The sequence below is a fragment of the Mustela erminea genome, chromosome 2 (assembly GCF_009829155.1).
Source record: "Mustela erminea isolate mMusErm1 chromosome 2, mMusErm1.Pri, whole genome shotgun sequence".
Lineage (NCBI taxonomy): Eukaryota > Metazoa > Chordata > Mammalia > Carnivora > Mustelidae > Mustela > Mustela erminea.
This window is the reverse complement of record NC_045615.1, coordinates 108,201,691-108,207,771: the sequence shown is the minus strand read 5'-3', so window position 1 is coordinate 108,207,771 and position 6,081 is coordinate 108,201,691.

Below are 6,081 nucleotides of genomic sequence, written 5' to 3'. Positions count from 1 at the left end.
GGCTTTAACCCACTGAGCCACCAAAGCACCCCGACCTTACTGTCTTTGTTTATTAAACATGAGTGAGGTTTCTACCTCATTTCAAGAATTAATGGGTTCAGATAAAGGAAAGCAGTTTCTAAAGTGCAGTACAGATGAATGATAAAGAAAGCCAATTTCCTAGAAGTATCTACTTGGTGTAAGAGCCATCAAATAAGAGAAAGCATAGAGAAGTGATTTATATATTCCTCTCCCTAGTACATAATCTGGTGCCTGTCACATAGTAAGTGCTTAATAAATACTTACTGAGCTTAGCTCCTGAATTGGCTTCAAGAAAACAGAGAGGACCAAATCTTTCTTCCAGCTAGTGGGGAGGACTTACTGTACCCAACTTCATGGCACCTTCTGAAAACACGGAGCAGCTGTCAACAAATACATTAGTTATAATCCAAAGTGCCATTTAAATTGGGTATTTTTGTTTGTTCATTTGGTTGTATTTTTAGAGGTTATATATGTGGCTATGTATGTGTGTCTAAAAGAACTTATTTGGGGGTTTGTGATGACCAGTCTTCATATCTATTTGGTTCTGTTAAGAATCTATTTGCTCCTCTCTAGTGGTAAATTCTCACAGCATGAAGCACTATTGGGGTCTAGAATAGTACCATATATTCTCCATGGATGTCTATATTTCAACAGGTATTATAGACATAAGCTAGGGGATAAAGCTTAAGCCCAGTAATGCTATGCACTAGCCAGAGAAAGGATTTATTTGAGGAAGGTTGGATTACTTAGCAGCATCAAACCACACCCCTAGAGGCAGTTATCTATCTGCTTATGAAGACTAGCTTTTTAGTTTGGATCATTGACCAGACATATACATGCCTTTGCTACAGATATGAACAAATAAGTACCATCTGCAAGTCTTAATCTTGTGTGTGATTACAGTGTTAATATTAATAAAATCATCTAAACTTCTTTTTTCTAGCTTTTGCATTTTATTTAATGTGACTTAAAACTTTTTATAATAAAATTTTAATAAAGATGAATGTTTATAACTTCAACTTCCATGAAGATAGATGATTTTTCTCTCTTCCTCCCACTGAGTACAACTAATAACCCCAGACATCATATATAAAGCAAACACAGAATATCTGTTAGGTGAGAGAAGAGGGCAAACTGTCTAGGGACGTTAGAACCCAAGGAATGAGTTAATGATGTCCTTGGATTTTCTTTTTGCCTTGCATGTACCAAAATTGGAATTGGAGAAATTAGAACACTGGAGAGCTAATTGGTGCAGGGAAAAGAAAGCCCCAACAAAAGCCTGCTCTATGAAATCAAAAGACCAAGAAAAAGGTAGTCTCATATCAGATAATTTCTAGATAGTAGCTGCTCTACTCTAGCCAAACATCACAGGAAAGAGATTGTGGCCGCCCCCACCCCCTAGCCATGTCAGCAAACACCAAGGGTAGCCCAGGGCTGCACCCTAGCTTGGATATTACAAGGCACCCTTCCACTCACTGGATGGCATTTTAGAAGGACTTTCATTCCTGCTAAGTAGTCATGGCCCCCCATTCCAACCCCAGTGTCATGTGTTAAACTTAGACTTGTACCCACATCCTGCAATAATGAGGTTCACCTCCCTCTCCTCAGTTAAAATGTAACTCCAATTCCCCTAGTTGTAGGACTGTGGGAAAGACACTTAGAGGGCTCTTTCAGAGGAGCTAGTGGATAGAGTTTACCAGTGTCTAGTGGTAATGAGGCCATAGAACCTCTGTGGTGACTTTGGAAGGTGTGTGGGGAGTATTCATGAAGCACTCTTACTCTTCCCCCTTGGGGAGAATTGGGGGAGGCCTACTGGGAAGTTGGATTTCCCACTTTTCCCCAGTAGTATCATGGAGTCTCCTGCCCTGTCCTCCTCAAGTGTCAGAGGCCAAGTGAGGACCTAGTCTATCTCAACCTGGCAGTACTGAGGCAACAACCCCGCCTTCCTCTACCAGAACGATACCATAGAAAGCTCACAAAAACAGAAAGCTGAAGTAAAATCTGGAGTTTCTTAACACAATACTAAGAATGTTCAGGTTCCATCTGAAAATAATTTATAGTACCAAGAAACAGGAAAATCTCAACATCAATGAATAAAGACAATGAGTGCTAATACCAAGATGACAGAGATGTTAGAATTTGGGAAGTCTTCATGTATTATTTCTTTCAGCTTTCTTTTCTTTTCTCTCTTCCATATTCTGGTGACACAAATGTTAGAACATTTACCATAGTCACACAGGTCCCTGAGTGTCTGTCTCTTTTCTTCCATTTATTCTCTTGTTGTTCAGATTGGTAAATTTGCATTCTTCTTTCTTCTAGTTCACAAATTCTTTTTTCTGTTTCTTCTGTTCAGTTGATGAAATTTTAAAGCAGCCATCATAAAAATGCTTCAATGTGCAATTATAAACATGTTTGAAACAAATTAAAAAATGAAAGTCTCAGCAAAGAAACAGAAGCTATAAAGAAACCTAAACTTTAGAAATTCAAAATACAGTAACCAAAATAGAAAGCTCAGTGGATGGACTCAACAGCTGAATGGAGGTTTCAGAGGAAAGAATCGGCAAATCCAAAGAAAGAAAATAGAAATTACTCAATCTTGACATAGAAGATAAAGTAAAAGTGATCGGAGTCTCAGGAACCTGTATGACAAAAACGAGGGACCTAATATCTCTGTCACCAGAGCACTGCCAAGAGAGGAGAAAGGGGTTGAGAATGCAAAGTGTTTGAAGAAATAGTGGCTTCCCAAGTTTGGCAAAAGACATAAACCCTAGAGATTCAAGAAGTGGAGTGAACTCCAAACAGGATGAATTAAGAAAAAAATCCACACCAAGACACATTACGGTCATACATCTAAAAGTCGAAGAAAAACTCCTAAAGCAGTGAGAGAAATAACATCGTTAACTATATAAGAAACACCATTCAAAGGACAGCATATTCCTCCTTTGATATCACAGAGGCCAGAAGAAAATGGCATGATATTTTTTTAACTGCTGAAAGAAAAGAACTATTAATCCAGAATTCTTGATCTGTAAGAATATCCTTTAGGAATAAAAGGGAGATATTCTAAGAGAAAGGAATTTGTCACAGGAGAACTCTCTAAAAGAATGGACAAAGATGTTCTTTAAACAAACAAACAAAAAAATCTTGGAACATCAGGGAAGGAAGAAGGAATGTGATAAGCACAGATAGGGGCATCTTTTGAGTTTTAAAATTACATTTGACGTTTGTAACAGAAATAGTAATACTGTCTGATATAGTGCTAACGGTATGAGGAAATATTTAAGGCAATTGTATTTTGAGTATAGTAGGGTAAAGAGACATAAAAGGAGTAAAATTTCGGTACTTCATTCTAACAGGTAAAATGTCGACACCAGTAAATTGTGATAAATTCTGTATCTATCACATAGAGCAGCCACTAAAAAACTGTGCAAAAAGTTATACTCAAAGACACCATAGATAAATAAAAATTGAGATGTGACAGTGTTTCAGTAGACCATAGGAAGGCAAGAAAAGAAAACAGAAACAAGAAACAGAACAAACAAAAGATGAAATTAATTGGCAAACCTAAGTCCCAACATATCACTAATTATTTTAGAGGAAGCAAAACTCATAGAACTGAACAAAGAAATCCAAAAAATCCGCAGTCATACCTGGAGACTTTAACATTCCTCTCTCAACAACTGATATAATGGCTAGACTGAAAATCATCAAGACATAGGAGAACTCTACACCACCAATCATATACGATAACAAACCACACCACCCAACATAGAATACATATTCTTTTCAAGCACATATAAGACGTATACTGAGTTAGTAACCATTTGCTGGGCCATAAAACAAAAACAGCAAATTTATGAGAATGAGAGTTATTCAGAGCATGTTCTCTGACCACATGGAATCAAACTAGGAAACATTAACAGAAACGTAACAAGATCTCCATTTAACAATTAGAGAACACATTTATAAATAACCCATGAATCAAAGACAAATTCTCAAAGGAAATTAAAAAAAAAATACATTGATGGGGCACCTGGCTCAGTTGGTTGAGCATCCAACTCTTGATTTCTTTAGGCTCAGATCATGATCTCAGGGTTGTGAGATGGAACCCTGGATGGGGCTCCACGCTCGGCGGGAAGCCTACTTGAAATTCTCTCCCTCTGACCCTGTCCCTGCTCACACACTTTCTCTTTCTCTCTCTTTCCCTCTAAACAAATAAATCTTTAAAAAACATACTGAACTGAAGCAAAATGAAAGTAAAATATATCCAAATTTGTGAAATAGTGCAGAGAGGAAAATTTAAAACGCTAACTGCTTACATTAGAACATAAGACAAATTCAAATTAATAATCTAAGCTCACACATCAGGAAATTAAAGGATGAGAGAAATAAACTCAGAGTGAACAGATGGAAGAAAACAATAATGATGAAAGCAGAAATTAATAAAATTGAAAACAGAAAAGTAGAGAAAATCAATGAACAAAGAACTGGCTCTTACAAAGGATCAATATAGGGGCACCTGGGTGGCTCAGTAGGTTAAGGCCTCTGCTTTCTGCTTTTGATCCCAGGGTCCTGGGATCAAACCCCACATCTGGCTGTCTGTTCAGTGAGGAACCTGCTTCCCTTCCTCTCTCTCTGCCTGCCTCTCTGCCTACTTGTGATCTCTGTCTGTCAAGTAAATAAATAAAAATCTTAAAAAAACCATCAAACAAAAAAACCAAAGGACCAATATAATTGGCAAGCCACTAACACACCTAACAAAAACAGAAAGGGGATTTAGATTGCCCATGTAAAGGATGAATTAGAGGATATTACTATAGATCCTGCAGGCATTTAAAAGGTTTAAAAGGACTCCATGCAGAAAAATTTGCCAACTTCGATGGAATGTAGCAATTGCTCAAAAAGCACAAACCATCAATTAATTCAGTAAGAGAGGTAATCTGAATAGCCCAACAACACTTAAAGAGATTGCATTGGTAATTTAAAAACTGTCAAAAAAGAAATCTCCAGGCCCAGATGGTCTCACTGGATTATTCTACCAAACAGTTGAATAATTAAAATCCATTCTAGGGATGCCTGGGTGGTGCAGTAGGTTCAGCTTCCCACTATAGGTTTTAGATTGGGTCATGGTCTTGGGGTTGTGAGATCAAGCCCCATGGACTCTGCATGAGATTCTCTCTCCCTCTTTCTCTAAAGTAAATAAATAGTTCTTTAAAAATAAATCTGTTTCACACAATCTCTTCCTGAAAAAAAATTAGAAGGTAACACTTTCTTATTCATTTTCTGAAGTTAATATTAACTCTGAAATGAAAACTCAAAAAAGACAGTAAGAAAAAGAAAACTATGGATGAATATCCCTTATGAACATAAACATAAAAATTAAAAAAATATTAAATCTCTAACAAAATATATTCAACATAATAATAAAAGATACAAAAAATCTTTAATAGAGTGTTTAATGTATATTAAAAATAAATAGAATTAAGCAATATATATGAAAAATTATGCTTCATGATCAAATGATATTTATCAAAGAATGCAAGATGTTCAATATTGAAAAAATCAATCAGTGTAACTCACTATATTGACAGGTAAGGAAGAAAAATTATATGATCTTGTCAACCAATGAAAAAAAAGCATTTGACAAAACTCAATACCTGTTGGTGATTAAATTTTTTTCAGAAAAATAGGTATACCAGAGAACCCTCAACTTGATGAATAGAACCTACAAAGTATCTATAGTTACCATTATATTTAGTGTTGAATGACTGAATGGTTTCCCTTTAAATTGGGAAAATGGATGTTAGCTCTCATCACATTTAATCAGTGTAACACTGAAGTTCCAGATGGTGCAAATAAGACAAGAAAAGAAATAAAAGGCACACAGTTCAGGAAGGAAGAAAGAAAACTCTCATTTGCATACAATTGCCTACATAGAAAATTTTAAGGCATCTACAAAAAGCAAATAATAAAACCCTAAACCTCTATAACCTCTCCTAGAACTTGAAAGTTCAGAAAGGTGATAGGATACAAGATAACCATACAGCAACTAATTGGTTT